The 22,675-nt window shown below is 40.1% G+C and overlaps 1 protein-coding gene and 1 long non-coding RNA gene across 2 annotated transcripts in view; one reads left to right on the plus strand and one right to left on the minus strand.

The window, feature by feature from the left end:
• Window positions 1-22,675, minus strand: part of SPATA13 (spermatogenesis associated 13) — a 354,900-nt gene that overhangs the window by 291,854 nt on the left and 40,371 nt on the right. The gene's annotated exons all lie outside the window — the stretch shown is intronic.
• Window positions 5,065-20,752, plus strand: LOC306660553. Its single transcript, XR_013763665.1, has 3 exons — window positions 5,065-6,173; window positions 17,223-17,283; window positions 17,362-20,752. It is a non-coding gene; the product is annotated as an uncharacterized lncRNA (long non-coding RNA).

Consider the following 22,675-nt stretch of genomic DNA (forward strand, 5'->3'; position numbering starts at 1 on the left):
TAGGCTCAACCTCCAACTCCACTACCTCAATAGCACCACACTGGGGACCAAGCATACAGCAATGAACCTGGAAATCGTATCTAAACTGAACAAGCACGGGTTCAGAGCCTGGCAGGTCATGAGCATTCATCAAAGGCTGTTTCCTTCTTCCTTGCTGCCTCTCCAGGACTAGAGCCTAGTATACACTCTCTCCAGTTGACCCGCGGTTGCCAGCATTAGCCATTTGGTTTGGCCACTCAACATCTCAATCCTTTCTATTTCTGCTGTATGAGTTTTAGCAGACCATTAGGGATTTGCCACTGAAAATATTTATCGTAAAATACTAATATAACCAAGAGGTGCTTGGAATTGTCCACACATAGTCTGCTCTCAGTCTTCTTCCCCTTAGGGCAACGGCTTGCAGCCTGGCTCCTTCAGTCAGAAAGACCCTCTCCATACTTTGACCCAGGAGCTAATGACCCAAGACAGAAAGGCCAGGGTTCAACCTTTCTTAATGGGGACAGTGCTCCAGGTGACCAGAAGACTGCTTTCTTGCAGCAAAGGGGACATCAATGAGGACAGCACTAATAGTTGCCATAAAACTGAGCTCCAGTGTATGAGATATGGAACCAAAGTCAGCTAAATTCCCCCTAGTCCCAATCATATACGCCCTTGGGGGAGAATAAATGACCACTTACTCAAGGCAAATAGAAGAAAAGCACAACTGATTGATCCTTCTTGTGAAGAACTGCAAGAAACGAAAGGAAGAAGAACCAGGACAAAGATTAAGAACTGGATTAGGCCCAAGACCTCCTATTGAGAAAGAGAAAGAAAACTGGCCTTTGATAAAACCAGATAATACAAAGAAACTAAATAAGTCAAGGCGCTTGCCAAGTTTTAAATTCCGATTTGCAAGTCGAACTATCTAAACCCCTTCTGTCTTTGGATGATTAAACTTGTACAAAGTTGTGAATCAGCTTCCCTTATCTGTGTTCCCTTAGGAATGACACCATTGTGTTTCTACCTACCATGTCCTCTCCCACCAGGCTTCCTCCTGCCAGGAAAGCCTGCTGGGGGGAGCCGTCAACACCAGCTTGGTAAATGAGCAGTGGTCATGGAGGGGTGACGACCAGCTGCTGACTCACCCGGTGCGAAGGCAGAATTTAAGGAGAAAAATCAAGAGGTTGTTTTGAGAACATCATATACTGCCAAAACTTGCATTCATTGTCTGCAGGAGGCAGAGAAAGAAAGGACCCCTAATGACAAAGAAGCAGATCAGAGAGCAATCAGGAGCAGGAGCCTGGTTCTCCCTTGTTTGTGATGTGCAGATGATAACCTTTTCCAGCACATGAAGCTGGATCAGTGACCACAAAAATCACCCTTCTCCCTGCCTCTACCACTGAGCTGCCTTGACTAGGCTGTTACCTGGGATGAGCTGGTTCTTTTGGACTTATAGGCTCCCTTTCTAGTTAGGATTAGAATTACTTTACATGCCATGGGTGAAATGCAGAGGCCCCAAGATCCTATCAAACACTTCAGTATTGAACTTCCTGATTATAACTGGGAATTCCTAGGTTCTAGTTAGCCACGAGTTAGATCAGAGGTTGGCATACTCTTGCCAAGAGCAATGAATGCATCCACTGACTGTTTTTGCAAATAGAGCTGCACTTGGACACAGTCATACCTACCCTTCTACCTATCATTTATGGCTGCATTCATGCAACAATGGTAGAGTTGAGTAGCCACAAAAGAGACCACATAGCCTGGAAAGCCTAAAACCTACATCTGCAATTTGTAGAGTTTGTTGACCCCTGAGTTAGATGCTTCTTGCTTCTCAGCACTCAGATAACAAGGCACCTTGTTAAAATGTCATACAGATACTTTTGGACTCATAATGGGTTTATGTTCTGATGAACCCATTGTAAATTAAAAATACAGTAGGCTGGAAATGCAATGTACCTACCGAGTACCATAGCTCAGGAGCACAGCATGCCATAGAGTATCAGTGGCTTCCCCTAGTGACCGCCAGGCTGGCTGGGAGCTGCAGTGGGGACAAAACAGGTTCAAGGTTGTCTTCCAAAGACAGACCACCTTGTGATTTTGAAGCTGACCATAGGGTTGGAATTCCAGGGTAAATACAGAACTGAGGGGACTAAAAACATTGGCACAACTGAGGAAGGACTTGCTTTTATAAGTGACAGCCTAAAGGATTGTCCTTTCCTGATACATTACAGCAGATGCTGGGTTTTAAATTCCCCAAATAACAATCATAGTATATTTGTTGAGAATCTCTTAGTTGTTATTAACCTTCTTGGGAGGAAATGGGAGGAGTAATTTTTCTGAAAAATAACATATATATAGACATTGACAATTTCATTTATAATTTCTAGGAGTTCATAGATACCACCAAGTTAATCTATGAATTCCAGATTAATAAACATTATTATTATTATTATTATTATTATTTTGCTTCAAGCAAGACAACATATTCAGCGGATTCAGATTAAAGGCAAGAGCAGATAGGAGAATACAGCTGTCTTCCATTAAGCCTGATACCAGAGAGATTTGCAAACTCCAAAACAGTGCCATTCTTCTTACTGAATTTTTTTGGCTTTGAAAAATATAGCTATTTTTATCAAGATATGTAATTTATATAATGGGATTATTATGGGTTTTTCTTTTTCTTTTCTTTCCTTTTTTTGGGGGGGGGGTATTAGGGATTGAACACAGAGGTGCTCTATTCACCGAACTACAACACCAATTTTTTAATATTTTTTCTTTTTTTTTTTAAATCTCGAGACAGGGTCTCATTAAGTTGCCAAAGATCTCACTAAGTTGCTGAGATCAAACCTGTGATCCTACTGCCTTAGTTTCCTGAGTAGCTGGGATTACAGGCATGTGCCACCATAGCCAGTATAATCTGGTGTTTAAAAATGGAATTAAAAACTCTTAGAACTTCTTTGGTTTAATTTATAATACTATAAATATTAGTTGATCTAATGCTTTATAATCAAAAGCTCCTCAGTATCCTTAACTTTTTCAGAACATAAAGAATCCTGAGAACTCTGCCTTCTACATACAAAAAATGACTAAGGGATGTGTCTCCCACTAGTGATGTTTCTCTGGCATGGTTTTTTCCCGAGTTTGTTTCCTAGCTTCCAAGTGCCAGTTTAAGTCAGGCTTTGTGCCCAGAACTCAAAAGACTAGTCTGTTCTCATGGCCTTTAAGGTTCCTAGCATTCTGGTCCAAGTTTCTGTGGCCAAAGCTAAACCTGGTGATTTAAGAGTACAATTTAGGAAGTAAAAGATTCCCAATAAAGAAAAGCATAGAAGGTGTTTTCTCTAATAATTTTAAATTGTAATGTGGCATTATCTGCCATATAACTGTGTCTACTGAGACACACATTGAGGAAATAAAAGACATAAGAAGTGGCTTCCCCAAAATAGCCTTACGTGTAGCCCAGAGCTTTATTTATTGACAAAAAATTGGATGGACAAAGGATGACCATGATGTCTTTGTCACTCTCCTCACTGAGAAGTGGAATTTATTCTCCCACATCCTGACTCTAGAGTGGCCCTGTGGTTGCTTAAGGAATGCATTATGGCAGAAGCAGCACCGTGCCAGTTCTAGGTTTAGCCTTTAGAGGACTGACAGGCAGCTTTTTGCTTCTGCCCTCTGGTAACACTCACTCCTAGGACTCCTGCCTCTCAAACTGGTTAAGTCAGCTTTTTGTTGTTGTGACCAAAATACCTGAGAAGAGCAATGTAGTTTCGGAGATCTCAGTTCATAAATGGCTGACTCCATTGCTTGGGCCCAAGATGAGGCAGCACATTATGAAGATGGGCCCCGCAGAGGAAAGCTGCTCCCCTCATGGCAGCAAGATAGCAGTGGGGAGTGGAGGGAAAGGCAGCAAGGAAGATGCACTCCTTCAGGGGATGCCCCCAGTGACCACCCATGCCCCACCTGCCTACAGTTACCTCCCAGTCTGCCCATTCAGACCGAGATGGCTGATTAAGTTACAGCTCCCGGAATCCCATCATTTCACCTCTGAGCTTTCCTGCATTAACACAGGAGCTTTGAGGAGACACCTCATATCCAAATCATACAGATCCAGGTGCCACGCTGTGAAGATCCCATGCCACATGAGGAGTCATGTGTAGGTCCTGTGGTCAACCCCTGGCTGAGCTGCACCAAGTGACAGCCATGCAAGTGGTCATCGTGGTTGGTTCAGCCCAGTGAGCCTGCAGATGGACTATGGCCCAGGGGGTATCACAAGACTAGGAATGCCCAGGAGGGTGCAACCATACACAAGACCACGAGGAATAATGAAACAGTCGCTTTCAGCTATTACGTCAACCTGTGTCTGGTTTATTATGCAATGATAGATAAAAAGTATAATTGGGAGATATTGCTTGAATTTATGGAGAAGTGTAATACCTCTCCAATCACTTTATCAAGACCTGTTGAGAAAGCATAAACACCAATTTCATGTTTTAAGGGTATTTAACTTGTGTACCTGTATCAAGTCCTTCCATGTTAGAAAATGGATGGAAGTCCCCATTTGACATTAACCAACAATGAATTCTTTAGACTAAAGCGAGCATTTAGCATTAAATGATTGAACGCAAACCAATTCAGTGGAGCATCTGGTCTCCTCCATTACAATTATTTCTCCATATCCACCAGGTCCACATCCTCAGATCCCACCAAATCACTGATCAAAAATGCTTAAAAAAAATTGTGTTGGTACTAAGCATGTACAGAGTTTTTTCTTGTCATCATTCCCTAAACAATACGAATAACAACTATTTGCATAGTTTTTACAGTATAGTAGGTATTATAAGTAGAGATAATGAGAGGATGTGTGTAGTTTCTGTGTGAATACTGCATCATTTATATAAGGGACTTGAGCATCCTGGGATCTTGGTATCTCTGCATTGGTGGGGGGTCCTGGAACTACCCATCAAGGATATTGGGGGACGACACATATTGTTACAGAGTAGAAGGAACCGCAGACTCTTTTCCCATTCAGCTGCTCCACTCAGCAGCAACAGGTGAGCTTCAAAGGAAGGTTTCCCCGGGTTCGAAATCTGGATTTTGTTGTTGATTTTTCCCAACATTAAGCTCCCTTCTTGCCCAGACCATAATTTCCAAGAGTTTTCCGGCATTATTCTCGGGAGTCTAAACAGTCTTTTAAACAGCTGTTAAATGTCGATGGGCTCATGATTCCTCAGAGGAATTTTTCTGTGGGTGGGGGAAGCCACCGCCTATGGCTCCTAATCAAGTGTTGAAATGCACCCACAAAGTTGAAAAGAGCAGCGTGGAATCTTCATGAACTTGATGGAGATAAGTGGTTTTCTCCTCCATAAATAAGGGCTTGCTATAGCATTCTTCCCATTGCCTTCTTTCTTTCTGTTTGGTGAAGACTTCTCTCCGTTAAGTGAGAAAAACAAAAGGGCTGATATAGCCAGGTGGTTACCAGGGTCTCCTGACTTCCCTTTCATTCCACTCTCCTGACACTGCCTTCTAAGGCTGTCACACAGGCTGACCGCTAGGACCTGTCTGCGTGTGATGCACGAAAATGCAGCCAGGGCAGAGGTGGCTTTCTTTGTCATCATCCCAAGCAACACACTGAACACGCTTCGCTTCCCTCTCAACCTGACTGCTCTTTTATTTTTAATTTTTATTTATTGACTTGGTTGCTTTTGGCTTTCACTTTTATTAAATTTTTGAAATTCTATATTCTGAGTGAATTTATTCAATTTGGGGGTTTCACACTGAGTATGGAGGTCAGGTGAGTGGTCTTGCTCTCAAATGATAACAGTCAAACCTGCTGCTGGGACTTCTAGCTCTTTCCTAATATTGAAGGACTCGGTACTGATCAATTTTAAAATATCTTTTAAAAGGTTAAATAGATGTGCTACGTGTCTAGAAAACAAAGTGACTTTTTCCCCTTTCTCTCCAATAAAAGTATTATATTACGCAAACCTTTCCAATCCACCCGTATTGAGTCAAACAAATGAGTCAAACATTCCCTGGCCAGGACTATATCAAATGCCCCAGTATTCCCAGTTTGGGTGACCTAGAAAACAAAAATTAAGTCTAAGACCTTCTTAATCAACTAAACTGAACCACTGGAATGAAAACCAGGCCCTGAACGATGGGGAGCCATGTGGGCAGGACCACCGGATGCAGTGAGTATATTTGGGTATACATAAAAGATGGGTTACATTTCAGGACAAACTTAACCCTCATGCATGAAGTTATTTTGCTCATGGATTTTCCCATGTTCCTGGGACTCTAATGCCTTAGTTTTAATTCTTTTGCAGTGCTGTGGATGGAACCCTGGATCTCCTGCCTACTAAGCACACACACTACAGCTGCGCTAGGCCCCTTAGCACTTTTTTTTTTTTTTTTTAAATTTTATTTTATCATAAACAAATGGGATACATGTTGTTTCTCTGTTTGTACATGGCGTAAAGGCATACCATTTGTGTAATCATAAATTTACATAGAGTAATGTTGTTTGATTCATTCTGTTATTTTTTCCCTTCCCCCCACCCCTCCCACCACTCTTCTCCCTCTATACAGTGCTTCCTTCCTCCATACATGCCCCCCTCCCTAACCCTAACTCTAACCCTAACACTAACCCTTCCCTCCCCCCATTATGTGCCATCATCCACTTATTAGCGATATCATTGTTCCTTTGGCTTTTTGAGATTGGCTTATCTCACTTAGCAACATATTCTCCAATTTCATCCATTTGCCTGCAAATGCCATAATTTTATCATTCTTTATGGCTGAGTAATATTCCATTGTATATATACACCACAGCTTCTTTATCCACTCATCAATTGAAGGGCATCTAGGTTGGTTCCACAGTCTGGCTATTGTGAATTGAGCAGCTATGAACATTGATGTGACTGTATCTCTATAGTATGCTGATTTTAAGTCCTTTGGGTATAGGCCAAGGAGTGGGATAGCTGGGTCAAATGGAGGGTCCATTCCAAGTTTTCTAAGGAATCTCCACACTGCTTTCCAGAGTGGCTGCACTAATTTGCAACCCCATCAGCAATGTATGAGTGTACCTTTTTCCCCACATCCTCGCCAACACCTGTTGTTGCTCGTATTCTTGATAATCGCCATTCTAATTGGGGTGAGATGGAATCTTAGGGTAGTTTTGATTTGCATTTCTCTTATTACTAGAGATGTTGAACATTTTTCCATATGTTTGTTGATTGCTTGTAGATCTTCTTCTGTGAAGGGTCTATTCATTTCCTTAGCCCATTTGTCGACTGGATTATTTGAATTCTTGGAGTAGAGTTTTTTGAGTTCTTTATAGATTCTGGAAATTAGTGCTCTATCTGAAGTATGATTGGCAAAGACATTCTCCCACTCTGTAGCCTCTTTCTTCGCATTGCTGATATATAGTATATTTAGACTCTTATCCACTAAGGCTTAAGATATGCTTCTGTGAATTATTCCTTTGAAGTAACTTTTTAAGTGTGTACATTCATAAACTTACTTGGACATATATGATTAAATGTGGTGTTTCATTACTAGTTTCCTTTGCTGAGAGAAAGCGTTTTAGTTTGAATCTATCCCAGTTATTGATTCTTGCTTTTATTTCTTGTGCTATGGGAGTCCTGTTAAGGAAGTCTGGTCCTAAGCCAACATGTTGAAGATCTGGACCTACTTTTTCTTCTATAATCTGCAGGGTCTCTGGTCTGATTCCGAGGTCCTTAACCCATTTTGAGTTTAGTTTCATGCATGGTGAGAGATATGGGTTTAGTTTCATTCTGTTGCATATGGATTTCCAATTCTCCCAGCACCACTTGTTGAAGAGGCTATCTTTTCTCCATTGCATATTTTTGGCACCTTTGTCTAGTATGAGAAAATTGTATTTATTTGGGTTTGTGTCCATGTCCTCTATTCTGTACCATTGATCTACCTTTCTATTTTGGTACCAATACCATGCTGTTTTTCTTACTATTGCTTTGTAGTAGAGTTGAAGATCTGGTATTGCAATACCCCCTGTTTCACTCTTCCTGCTAAGGATTGCTTTAGCTGTTCTGGGTTTCTTATTCTTCCAGATGAATTTCATAATTGCTTGCTCTATTTCTGTAAGGTACATCATTGGGATTTTAATTGGAATTGCATTGAATTTGTATAGCACTTTAGGTAGTATGGCCATTTTGACAATATTAATTCTTCCTATCCAAGAACATGGAAGATCTTTCCATCTTCTAAGGTGTTCTTTAATTTCTTTCTTTAGTGTTGTATAGTTCTCATTGTAGAGGTCTTTCACCTCTTTTGTGAGATTGATTCCCAAGTATTTTATTTTTTCGAGGCTATTGTGAATGGGTAGTTTTCCTAATTTCTCTTTCTGAAGATTCATCACTTATGTATAAAAATGCGTTGGATTTATGGGCATTGATCTTGTAACCTGCTACTTTACTGAATTCACTTATGAGTTCTAAGAGTTTTCTGGTGGAATTTCCCAGTTCCTCTAAATATATAATCATGTCATCAGCGAACAGGGATAGTTTGAGTTCTTCTTTTCCAATTCGTATCCCGTTAATTTCTTTGGTTTGTCTAATTGCTCTGGCCAGAGTCTCAAGAACGATGTTGAATAGAAGTGGTGAAAGAGGGCATCCCTGCCTTGTTCCAGTGTTTAGGGGGAATGCTTTCAGTTTTTCACCATTTAGAATGATATTAGCCATGGGCTTAGCATAAATGGCCTTTACAATGTTAAGGAATGTTCCCACTATCCCTATTTTTTCTAGTGTTTTGAGCATGAAGGGGTGCTGTATTTTATCAAATGCTCTTACTGCATCTATTGAAATAATCATGTGATTCTTGACTTTAAGTCTATTGATATGGTGAATGACATTTATTGATTTCCTGATGTTGAACCAACCTTGCATCCCTGGGATAAAACCCAATTGATCATGGTGCACTATCTTTTTAATATGTTTTTGTATGCGATTTGCTAAAATTTTGTTGAGAATTTTTGCATTGATGTTCATTAAGGATATTGGTCTGAAATTTTCTTTCCTTGATGTGTCTCTGTCTGGTTTAGGTATCAGTGTGATGTTGGCTTCATAGAATGAGTTTGGGAGGGTTCCCTCCTCTTCTATTTTATGGAATACTTTGAGAAGTATTGGAATGAGCTCTTCTTTAAAGGTTTTGTAGAACTCGGCTGAGAACCCATCTGGTCCCGGACTTTTCTTTCTTGGTAGGCTTTTGATGATTTCTTCTATTTCAGTACTTGAAATTGGTCTATTTAAATTGTGTATGTCCTCCTCGTTCAGTTTAGGCAATTCATATGTCTCTAGAAACCTGTTGATATCTTCGAGGTTTTCTGTTTGGTTGGAGTATAGATTTTCAAAATAGCTTCTAATTATGTTTTGTATTTCACTCGTGTCTGTTGTGATATTTCCTTGTTCATTCCGAATTTTAGTGATTTGGGTTTTCTCTCGTCTTCTCTTTGTTAGTGTGGCTAAAGGTTTATCAATTTTGTTTATTTTTTCAAAGAACCAACTATTTATTTTGTAAATTTTTTGTATTGTTTCTTTTGTTTCAATTTCATTGATTTCAGCTCTGAGTTTAACTATTTCCTGTCTTCTACTACTTTTGGTGCTGGTCTGTTCTTTTTCTACGGCTTTGAGCTGTAGTGTTAGGTTGTTTATTTGTTGAGTTTTACTTCTTTTATTAAATGCGCTCCATGAAATGAATTTCCCTCTAAGTACTGCTTTCATAGTGTCCCAGAGATTTTGATATGAAGTTTCTTTGTTCTCATTTACCTCTAAGAATTTTTTTAATTTCCTTCCTAATATCTTCTGTTATCCATTCATCATATAATAGCATATTGTTTAATCTCCAGGTGTTGGAATAGATTCTGTGTTTTACTCTTTCATTTATTTCTAACTTCAATCCATTATGATCTGATAGAATACATGGTAGTGTCTCTATCTTCTTGTATTTGCTAACATTAGCTTTGTGGCATAATATATGGTCTATTTAGAGAAGGATCCATGTGCTGCTGAGAAGAAAGTGTATTCACTCTTGGATGGATGGTATATTCTATAAATGTCCGTTAAGTCTAAATTATTGATTGTGTTATTGAGATCTATGGTTTCTTTGTTCAATTTTTGTCTGGAAGATCTGTCCAGTGGTGAGAGAGACATGTTAAAATCACCTAGTATTATTGTGTTATGGTCTATTTGGTTTCTGAAATTGAGAAGGATTTGTTTGACATACATGGATGAGCCACTGTTTGGGGCATAGATGTTTATGATTGTTATATCTTGCTGATTTATGCTTCCCTTAAGCAGTATGAAATGACCTTCTTTATCCCTTCTGACTAACTTTGGCTTGAAGTCCACATTATCGGAAATGAGGATGGATACTCCAGCTTTTTTGCTGAGTCCATGTGCATGGTATGTTTTTCCCCATCCTTTCACCTTTAGTCTATGGGTATCTTTTCTATGAGGTGAGTCTCTTGCAGGCAACATATTGTTGGATCTTTCTTTTTAATCCAGTCTGCCAGTCTATGTCTTTTGATTGATGAATTCAGGCCATTAACATTCAGGGTTATTATAGAGAAATGATTTGGTTTCCCGGTCATTTGGTTCATTTTTAAAATTTTGCTTATTTGTTTGACACAACTTTGGCTCCTCCTTTATTTGAAAATTCCTTTAGGATAATTCCTCCCTTTGCTGATTTGCTTCTTTGTTTTTCATCTCTTCCTCATGGAATATTTTGCTGAGAATGTTCTGTAATGCTGGGTTTCTTTTTGTAAATTCTTTTAGCTTTTGTTTATCATGGAAGGATTTTATTTCATCGTCAACTTTGAAGGTAAGTTTTGCTGGGTATAAGATTCTTGGTTGGCATCCATTTTCTTTCAGGGCTTGAAAAATGTTGTTCCAGGCCCTTCTAGCTTTTAGGGTCTGGATTGAAAAATCAGCTGATATCTGTATTGGTTTCCCCCTGAATGTAATTTCTTTTCTCTCACAGCCTTTAAAATTCTGTCTTTATTTTGTATGTTAGGCATTTTCAGTATAATGTGCCTTGGTGTGGGTCTGCTGTAATTTTGTTTATTTGGAGTCCTATAAGCCTCTTGAACTTGATTTTCCATTTCATTCTTCAGATTTGGGAAATTTTCTGATATTATTTCATTGAATAGATTGTTCATTCCTTTGGTTTGTTTCTCTAAGCCTTCCTCAATCCCAATAATTCTTAAATTTGGCCTTTTCATGATATCCCATAGTTCTTGTAGAATCTGTTCATGATTTCTTACCATCTTCTCTGTTTGTTCCACTTTGTTTTCAAGGTAAAATATTTTGTCTTCAATGTCTGAGGTTCTGTCTTCCAGGTGTTCTATCCTACTGGATATGCTTTCTGTGGAGTTCTTAATTTGGTTTATTGTTTCCTTCATGTCAAGGATTTCTGTTTGGTTTTTTTTCAATATCTCTAACTCTTCATTGAAATGATCTTTTGCTTCCTGTATTTGCTCTTTTAACTGTCAATTGGTGCGATCGTTCAATGCCTGCATTTGCTCTTTCATCTCATCATTTGCTTCCCTGATCATTTTAATTATGTACAATCTGAACTCCTTTTCTGTCATTTCTTCTGCCATGCTGTCATTGGGTTTTATTGATGTAACATCTAGATTTGTTTGCGGCATTTTCTTTCCTTGTTTTCTCATATTGTGCAGGTATCAGTGGACCGCTGAGATATTGCAGATTTCCTCTATTGACTTACAATGTCCCTGAAGATTTCTATATATCCCCTCTTAGCCTTCAGTAGGCTGAAGTCTTGGAGGAAGTTGATAATGTGGTGCTCCACAAGGAAGCTACCTCTCTAGGAGTGGTGGCCTTCAGGTGGGGTATATTCCCTGCTAGTGGGCAGAGGCGCCTCCACTTGTTGACCAATGGTCATCCAAAGGGGAAGTAGGCTGCTGGCTGAGGCAAGGCCTGTTTGGGCCTGTGTCTCTGGTTTTACCGTCCTTGTGGGGAAACCTCACCTGGCAGGGAAGACTCACCCGGTGGGGAGGTCTCGCTGGTCAGTTCCCTCCTAGAGGTTCCCCTCAATTTACAGCTACCGCCTGGGCTGGGCTGCCTTCCTCTGCAAAGTTCCCAGGGGCCCGGCCCTACCTCCTGGGCCTGGGAGCCTCACCCTTCACAGATGAATCTCCTTAGGCTGTCCCTCCTCAGAGAATCTGCCCGCAGTCCTGGAACCTTCGCTCCGCCCCTAAGCCTGTCTCTGTGTGGCTCTTCCACCAAGAAGCCTCCTATATCCTGGGACCCTGCTGTGCACCTAATCACCTGGCTGTGTGGCCCCTCCTCTGAGCAGCCACCTGGGTCCCCGTACAATCGCTCTGAGTCCCAGAGACCCGCCACATGCCTCTTCCTCCAGACAGCCGCCCAGTATTCTGGTGCGGTCACTAGGAGTCCAAGCAAGTCACTGTGTGCTTCCTCCTCCCACCAACCACCCATAGCCCTGGGCAATCAATCACTCTGAGTCAAAATGACCCTCCCCGTTCCTCCTCCTCCTCCAGGTAACCCCCCGGGTGTTCGGGAGCGGTCACTCTGAGTGGCTCTGAATCCACGTGACCCGCTGTACACGTCCTCTGGGCAACCGCCTGGAGCTCTGGTGTGGCCACTCGAGACCAAGCGACCCACCGCGCTCCTCCTCCAGGCAGCCCCCTTGTGTTCAGGAGCTGTCGCTTTAAGTCCAAACAACTCACCCCTCGCCTTCTCCTCTGAGCAGCCACCTGGAGCTCTAATGCAGTCACTGCGAGTCCACACGACCCGCCGCGCTCCTCCTCCTCCTCCTCCTACTCCTCCGGGCAGGCCCCGGGGTTCAGAAGTGGTCTGAGTCCAAACAGCTCGCCACGCAGCCCCTCCTCTGGCAACCGCCTGTAGCTCTGGTGTAGTCACTCCGAATCCAAGCGGCCGTGCTCCTCCTCCTCTTCGTCCTCAGGGCAGGCCCCGGGGTTCAGAAGCGTCGCTCTAAGTCCAAACAGCTCGCCGCGTGGCTTCTCCTCTGGCAACCGCCTGTAGCTCCGGTGTAGTCACTCCGAATCCAAGCGGCCACGTTCCTCCTCCTCCTCCTCAGGGCAGGCCCCGGTGTTCTGAGTCCACACAGCTCTCCTCGCCACTCCTCCCCTGGGCAGCCACCGGAGCCCCAGTGGTTGCCTCGAGTCCCAGCGCTGTGCTGAGCGGCCTCCTTTGCGACGCTTCCAGTTGTCCGAGTTCACTGCTCCAGCGGGGGGAGAGGCGTCTCGCCGGCAGCTCTACTTCACAAGTTCCCTGCGTTCGGGACCACCGTCCCATCCCGGACGCCTCCCCAGTGGGAGAGACTCACCCGACTGCTTTGAGTTGGTCCCAAGCGTCTCAATATCTCCTCTTTTGAATCCTGAGTCTTGGAGCAACATGAAATGCAGCCACCCTCTAGGCCGCCATCTTGAACCCCCCCCCTTAGCACTTTAATGCCTTATTATTGTCATTTTAAATATTTGTAGTTGTAGATGGACACGATACCTTTATTTTATTTTTATGTGGTGCTGAGGATGGAACCCAGTGCCTCACATGTGCTAGGTAAGCACTCTACCACTGAACTACAACCCCAGCTCCTTAATATTATTATTATTTTTGAACCCAGAAGGGCTTTACTACTGAGACACATCCCCAGCTGTTTTTTTATATTTTATTTAGAGACAGGGTCTCACTGAGTTGCTTAGGGCTTTGCTAAGTTGCTGAGGTTGAACTTGAGATCCTCCTGCTTCAGCCTCCCGAGCTGCTAGGATTAAGATGTGCCACCACCACGCCCCACTTAATGATGCCTTATTTTCGACCAGAAGCCTCCATAGTCTCTATTACTATAGAAACGAATGAGGCAGCCTTTCCTCACACTCAACCCTGTGAACAAACAGAAAAGGAAACTCCCACCATTGTAATGTGTCCCTGTGACACAGAGCTGAACTGACTCCTACAGCACCACATTTCTTTTTTTTTTTTTTTTTAATTTATTTTTATTGTAAACAAATGGGATACATGTTGTTTCTGTTTGTACATGGAGTAACAGCATACCATTTGCATATTCATACATTTACATAGGGAAATGGTGTTTGATCCATTCTGTTATTTTTTCATTCCCCCCATCCCTCCCACCCCTCTTTTCCCTCTATACAGTCCCTCCTTTCTCCATTCTTGCTCCCCTCCCATCCCCCATTATGTGTCATCATCCGCTTATCAGCGAGATCATTCGTCCTTGGGTTTTTTGAGATTGGCTTATCTCACTTAGCATGATATTCTCCAATTTCATCATTTGCCTGCAAATGCCATAATTTTATCATTCTTTATGGCTGAGTAATATTCCATTGTATATATATATATATATATATATATATATACACCACAGTTTCTTTATCCATTCATCAACTGAAGGGCATCTAGGTTGGTTCCACAATCTGGCTATTGTGAATTGAGCCGCTATGAACATTGATGTGGCTGTATCTCTGTAGTATGCTGATTTTAAGTCCTTTGGGTATAGGCCGAGGAGTGGGATAGCTGGGTCAAATGGTGGGTCCATTCCAAGTTTTCTAAGGAATCTCCACACTGCTTTCCAGAGTGGCTGCACTAATTTGCAACCCCACCAGCAATGTATGAGTGTACCTTTTTCCCCACATCCTCTCCAACACCTATTGTTGCTTGTATTCTTGATAATAGCCATTCTAATTGGGATGAGATGGAATCTTAGGGTAGTTTTGATTTGCATTTCTCTTATTACTAGAGATGTTGAACATTTTTTCATATGTTTGTTGATTGCTTGTAGATCTTCTTCTGTGAAGTGTCTGTTCATTTCCTTAGCCCATTTGTTGATGGGGTTATTTGTATTATTTGAGTTTTTTGAGTTCTTTATATATTCTGGAAATTAGCGCTCTATCTGAAGTATGAGTGGCAAAGATATTCTCCCACTCTGTAGGCTCTCTCTTCACATTGCTGATAGTTTCCTTTGCTGAGAGAAAGCTTTTTAGTTTGAATCTATCCCAGTTGTTGATTCTTGCTTTTATTTCTTGTGCTATGGGAGTCCTGTTAAGGAAGTCTGATGTGTTGAAGCCAATGTGTTGAAGATTTGGACCTACTTTTTCTTCTATAAGATGAAGCCAATGTGTTGAAGATTTGGACCTATTTTTCTTCTATAAGATGAAGGATCTCTGGTCTGATTCCAAGGTCCATGATCCATTTTGAGTTGAGCTTTGTGCAGGGTGAGAGCACACTGCTTGCTAATGCTGCATGAGCACCCCTTACCAGCACAGAGGACAACTGTGGCGAAGAATTATTTGAAAAAGTAGGGCAAGGGTAACCCAAAGAAGCAGCTCACCTAAATTTCAGCAGCTCATCTATCATTTTTGCATCTACAGTGCCTGACTGAGTAACTAGTACCTTGGAGAAAGGCTCAATATGTGTTCATTGCTTAATCCAGTCTATGGAAAAAAATCTCAGTTGTTAGAAACATTCATTGCATCATATTTTCTTGAATTTTGAAGGTCATTTCATTTTGTCAGGTCACTGAATTTTCCTTTCTCTAATTAAATTCTGCCAGTCATCTATGTGTTTCTCTCACATTGACTTCATACCTGAAAGGCCTGGAAGAGTGGCCGTCAGTTACTGAACAGGGTGATCTCTCCTTGTACACTAACACTTTAGAATTCTGGTATAGTCATTTGTTAGGATGCACGGACATGCTAGAGTCAGACTGACTGTAAGAAAACTGATATAAGTTTCCAAACCAGTCAAGCTAATGACAAGAACTTGGTCCATACTAAATGCCCCAAGATACTGCCACAGAGCAGGGGCCCTGCCTCAGTCACAGGCCAGTCCCAGTACTGGTACTGATGCCATCTACAGAGGGGCTTCACTCACAGCCAGCAGTTCCCATCATGGCTTGGATGAATACATTCAACTAACTCACTGAATATAAGCCTTAAACACTTTTACTTCTTTGAATGTTAAAAAGCATTGAGAAATGAAGGGAATGCAGCAAACTGGGTGAAAACATAGATTTTGGAGACCAGAACAGCAAGGATTAAATTTTGGTGATAACTTTGTTCATTTAAGCAAATTAATCTTTAAACCTTGTTTTCTCTGTGAAATTCAGATAATAATATTCAGATATTAAGTTGTGGCTGGCAATATGGCAGACTAAGAGATGCTATAAATCCTCCCATTACAGAGTATCTAAAATTGTTAGATTCAGTGTGTGTGTGTGTGTGTGTGTGTGTGTGTATAAATAGTTGGTTTTTTTTTTTTTGTTGTTGTTGTTGTTGTTGTTGTTTTTAAGAGATGGGGGTCTAGCTTGTTGTCCAAGCTGTCCTTGAACTCTTAGTTTCAGGCAATCCTCCTTCCCCAGCCTCCTGAGCAGCTGGGACTATAGGCATGTGTTACTATGCCTAGCAATTTTTTTAAACACCTTTAAAAACATATGGATGAGGTAGCAAGAGAGTAAATGAATTCCTCTTAAGTCAGGAATAAAGTTATAGGATAAGTCCAGGGAAATAGGAGATTATTGGATACTCAGTTGGCCTGGAGGCATCTTTCAGTCCCAGACAGCCTCTAGCTTTTATCTTAATGGAACCATGGGCAACAGGAGATTAGGTGAGAGATAATTAGAAACCACCACATGAAAGACTATGTCCTTAGAGAAATGATAGCTAAGGGGGAAATGTAAACACCCCACCCGATCAGTTGACAAACTGATTTTGTTTCATACAGAAGGTTCATAGAAGGTGTTTCTGCAATAGTTACAACTGGAAACTAATGTTCTTCCATAGGATAATGTCATGATTTAGATCTTAAATGTCTCCTAAAGTCACAAGTGTTTAGGGTTTGGTCATCAGCCTGTGGGAGTTGGGGCCTAGTGGAAGGAAGTCAGGTCATTGAATGTATACCCTAAAAGGGGAAATCGGGACCTTTCTTTCCTTGCTTCTCCACTGGCATGAAGTAAACAGACCTCCTCTGCCATAAGCTCTCACCAGAGGCAACAGGGTCAAGTGACCATGGAACAAAACCTCTGAAACAGTAAGCCAAGATAAATATTTCATCTTTTAAGTTATTTATCTCAGGTATTTTGTCACAGCAACACAAAACTTTGTTTAGCAATCTTAATTTCATATGCAACTTTAATTCTCTGCCACATGTGATATTATGACAATATTTTTTTGTTTTCTCTCACAGATCCTGGTTGATACATCCCTCCCCAAGTAGTTCATGGAAACTAGAATTTCTCCCCTCCCAGGTGGGTCCTAGAAACTTTAGTCATCTTCTATCTTTACTGGGTCCATAAAGAAATTCTCTGACTTACCTTGTCTTTTAGTAGGCCAGAGGACCCTCCTCACTCCCAAGGGCATGCAGCCTCAGACCTGGAGGAAGGAATCTGCCCAATCAGGCCAAGAAGAATCTAGACAGGCTTTCCTCAGTTTTACCACTTGATTCATTAGCAACTGTGGCTATGCACTGGAGTTTCCATAAAAATCCCAAAGAACAGGATTCAGAGACTTTCTGAATAGTTGAACACATGGTGGTACACCCAGAGAAGACATGGCAGCTCCAAGCCCTTCCCCCTTACCTCACCCTATGCATCTCTTTATCTGGAAGAGTTCTGTGAGCCACTCAAACAAATTAATCTCAAGGAGCAAGGTTGTAAGGACCTTGATTTATAGCATGTGGATTAGCAACATCAACAAAACGACTAGGGCTTGCGACTGGCATCTAAAGTCATGTGAGGTAATCCTAAGGACCGATCCCTTAACTCATGGGATCTGATGCTATCTCCAAGTAGAAAGTGCCAGAACTGAATGGTCTGTAGAGAGAAAAACAGACACTTCATTTGTCTGATGCTCAGCCTACATTAAGTAACATATTTATAAGTTCCAGGGAATAGGATGAGGATACCTTTCTGTTTACTGCACTATGAAACCCCAATTTTCCCTTTAAATTAGAAAATAAAAAAATAAAAAGGCCAGTATTATGTTACCCTTATTCTCCAGAGAAATGAATTTACTGAGTTTTGTCATAATGTCTGTAGCCTTTCAAGAGAATCCAAGTATGTGAACAATCTTTGTGTTTTTTCAAAAATGACAGTTGAAGTTATTGTCCAGCATGCTATCCAGATCTTATATTGTAAATTTTGTGTAAATTTAATTCCAGGAAAACTTGTTTCTGTAACTATATTCATCAATGAAAACAGCGTGGCCCATAAGTTTGAGCTGCTTGCATGGGCTACAGAAAACATGAGTTAAATCCATTTCACTTCCTAGAGATAGTTTCGGTCTTGTTTTAGCTCTAAAAAAAATAGTCTTCAATTTTAAAAACTGTGGTGAAAAACGCATAACATAAAATTGACCTTCTTAACCATTTTCATAAGAACAGTTCAGTCATGTTAATTATATTCACATTGTTGTGCAATCAATCTCCAGTTTTTCATCTTGCAAAACTGAAATTGTGCCCATGGAACAAAATTATTTAAAAAATTTAAAGCTGCCCCTAGTTCTCCAGTTATTAGTCATCTCTATCTTTTTAATTTTAATAATTTTTTTCAGTGCTAGAGATCCAACTCAGTGCCTTGCACATGTCAGCCAAGCATTCTATCACTGAGATATGCCCCAAACTTGAAGTCATTTTTATCTTAATAAATAAAAAGAAGATGGCTTTCAACTATCTTTGAAAAATTTGTAAAAGCTTTTATGACATTATAGGAAACATTAAATTTGTCTAGTACTTGTAAATACTGTGACTTCTGTAGGTATTTGGTGAAGAGCACCTAATAAACAGAGCATGCTATAGCTTTTTATCTAAATTGAGCCCACTGACCTTCAAGCACTATTAAGACGTGTGTTCATCAGTCTTCCTTACTATAACAAAACTCCTGAGACAATCAACTTAAAAAGAAGAAAAACTTATTTTGGCTCACAGTTTTAAAGGGTTCAGTTCATGTCAGTTGGCCCTGTTGCTTTGGGGCCTGTGGTGAGGCAGAACATTGTGGTAGTAGCTATGGCAGAAAAGCTGGTCACCTTGTGGTAGCTGGGAAGCAGGGAATAGGGGTGAGCACCAGGATTACCATGTCCCCTTTGGAAGCACACCCCAATTATCTAAGACCTCCCACTAATCCCATCCTTTTAAAGGTCCCATCACCTTCCAACAGCATCAAGCTGAGCACCAAGAATTTAACATTTATGCCTTTGGGGAACCTTCAGGATGTTTTATGGGTTTGGAGCCCTACTTACCAGAGGTCATAAAGGAAATCATAGGTAGGAGAGGATTTGCTTCCCACTAACACTTCTGTATTGCATGTTAAGAATTCCTTTGGCCAGATTTTGACATTTAACACAATTAGGGAATAGGAATTCCTCCAGGCCCTTATGCACAATCACAACACAACTGTATCTATCTTTCTGCCTGAAAGTCTTATAATTGCCTTTATGCAAACTCTGCTTCAAGCAAACCAGACGATGCAGAGTTCTCCAAACGTTTTTTTTTTGTTTTGTTTTGTTTTAAAGTTACACTGTGTTACCACTTAATATATTTCCTCCTCTTCATTTGTCAGACTACCAAAACTCTTCCAGCCTTCTTAAATGTCTCCTGCGACTCCCAGTTCCACCTCTTTGGAAACTCCACATATTTTGTTTCTCTTTTAGGATTCTTATATATTACATTCTACCTTGTAATGCAAATATAGACACAGACATACACACACCATTATGAGTCACTCAAATTATCTCTGTATCCCCGTTAGGAATAAAACACTTTGTAAATAATATGCATTCAAAGTATTCATTGAATTTAACTGTAGCGCCTTTTTAATTATATGTATAACTTTTGCTTTACCAGGAATGAAAACTATACCACTCCTCATTACAATGCAAATTAAATTTTATAGGCCAGACTATCTGAACATTTTACCCCACAGTGTTGAGGTTCAAATATATTTAAGGTTCAACAGCTCCCTCTCGTGGCCCCTAAGGGAAACAGAGTTTGAGGGTCCTGAGTTTTACAATTCAAAATTTCAATTTATTTTTATTTTATATTTTTCAATTTATTTTTAGAATTTAAAATTGAAATGGTTCTCAGTCAACTTCAGTTTTGAGATTTTTAAATCAGTTACTGGCACTTACTGGCAAATTTATTTATCATAAAGATCTTATCTTCCTGCCAAGAATAAATATAAGCAGTTATTTGAAAATTTAGGTCAATGGTTTCCCACTCCTATAACTGTAAATCTGTCATATATTTTGTTTAATGTTAGTAAAATATTTAATTAAGGTTAAAAAGCAAAAATCTTTTCAGAAATTCATATACTTTCTCAGTATATGGGAGTGAATGAATCTGAGAATTCAGTATAGCACTAGTATTCTTTTGCATTTTTGTGAGCAATGTCAATTACAAATTAGTTAAAAGTTCAGGTGTTAAAACTGGAGAATCAGATGCTTAAAAGCTTGAAGTGAAACAGTTTAAAACAAGGAACTAAGTGAAATACCAAATCATGAAAGCCTCAAAGCACAAATCTCAAGGAGGTCCTAATCCCTCCAGTTACCACACCTTTAGAGGGTTTCATGTCAACAGAGAAAAGCTGTCTGCAGGAGGTTGTGTCCTGGTCATTGGTGGGTCTCCACCCTCCAAGGTGGGCTTCCTAAGGTAGAAACTGAGGTCTGCACATTCCACAGTGAGGGCTTAAACATCAATAAAGCTGAAATGTCTGGATTCTGGCAGGGACAAAGAACTCCTTTTGGACAAAAACAAAAAGCAAACAAACAAAATAACCAAAGAAGGACTGCAGGGAGAAAGGGGTGGGGACCCTAACTCCATCAGTCCTCACTGGTTCCATTGGGCAACAGTGCAATGGATACCCGTGGATGGTAATGTGACCTTGTTAATATTGGAAGCTTAACCTACGTGTGGATTTTCCCTTTGGATTCCTATTGCTATAAGAAACCGCTAAAAACCTGGATAACAGCAATTATGTCCAAACAACATAATTTGTGGGACTGTTTTACAAGATTTTCCACCATAGTTTTATTTTTAAAATCTGATCTTGGAGAAGCACTTCAATAATAATACTCTAATCAAAGTATGTACAAGAGGGGGAAAGAGGGAATACAGTGGTAACATGTTCCTAAAGAAAAGTTGACATTTAATAATGAGCTTTATAAACAAAACAAAAGCACAAAAAGCAAGCAGAAATTGTATCTAGTTCCACATCCATCAAATTTGCAGTGATTATACAATGTGTTATAAAATATATATTGTGTTTCTCATTTATAAATAAAAATCGTGTAACTTAGGGGCACATTCTTCTTTAGCAACACATTCCCTTTCCCTGAATATTGCCCAAATTCTAATAATATTGAAATCCACTCAGTCAGATATGTCTCAGGATTCTCCTATAGCCTCAATTATAAAGATGTTTTTAAACAGACTAGGTCAATTTTTTATACCTTGTCATAAATTCTTTTCATCTGAGTGTACACCAAATGATCATGAAGATAGATAGAAATAATCCATTCACATAATATGCAAAAACTTCGGTACCCAAATGCTATAATATTAAGGGATTTTTTTCCCACAAATACAAAAGGCTAATTTTTTAGGGTTAATTTTTTTAATGCATCAATTAAGCAAAATATAAGAAAAATAGTCTCCTATTGTAGGTCAATAAAAAATGGCAAATGAATGTCAATGTCAGGTAAGGCCATTGGTTCACCAAATTAATGAATAACCTTCTGCTTGAATTTCAAACAAGCAAACAAATCACAGCAAACAAGATGCTGTGATTGACATGACATGACTATTAATGGAGAGGCCTTTTTGGGTTTCTGAAGCCTAAATGTAATCTCAAGTTGAATTACCTAAATTTTATATTGTCTAGTTCAGTTAAAACTCTTTATAAACTTTGATTGTACAGAAAGGACTTTTAAAAAAGAATATTTCAGGCATTACCTAAATTACCCTCCTTGGGTCTTTACTTAGACCCAAGAAGTAAATCATGGATATAAACAATGCTGAGATGGAAAATATGATTTTTTACAACACTTCTCTCTGACCATCAGAAAAGACACTTTAACTTACAACTGCAAAGTGGCTGGTAATATAATTTAACCCATAACAGGATGCAAACACAGTCACCTCGGTATCTCTGGGCGATTGGTTGCAGGACCCCCTGGGTACCAAAGTCCTCTGATGCTCAAGTTCCTTATATAAAATTGTGTAGTTTGCATAAAACTTACACATCTTCCAGTAGACTTATAATACCAGACACAAAGCAAATTCTATGGAAATAAGTGCTATACTGTGCTGTTTAAGAAAAAAGGCCAAGGAGGGAAAAAAGCCTGTACCTCTTTAGTACACAATTAAAAAAAATTTTTTTTGATCCTCAGTTGGTTGAATCTGTGGATGCAGAACCAGCAGACAGAGCTGACAGCATGTCATATTTATGTTCTTGTATATTAAAATATGTTAAACCCTAAGGTTATATTGATCCAGTAAAAAACAAAACCCCCAAACACTCCTGGGTTTTACCACTGAAAAATATATTTAAATGTAAGGCTCTTAGGTCTGGTTTTCCACCACTGTGACATGACTAATTTGTATTTTTTCCCCAAAATAAAATCACTAATTTGCCTACAAATTGGTTG

The sequence above is a fragment of the Sciurus vulgaris genome (genome assembly GCF_902686455.1).
Source record: "Sciurus vulgaris genome assembly, chromosome: 4".
Taxonomy (NCBI): domain Eukaryota; kingdom Metazoa; phylum Chordata; class Mammalia; order Rodentia; family Sciuridae; genus Sciurus; species Sciurus vulgaris.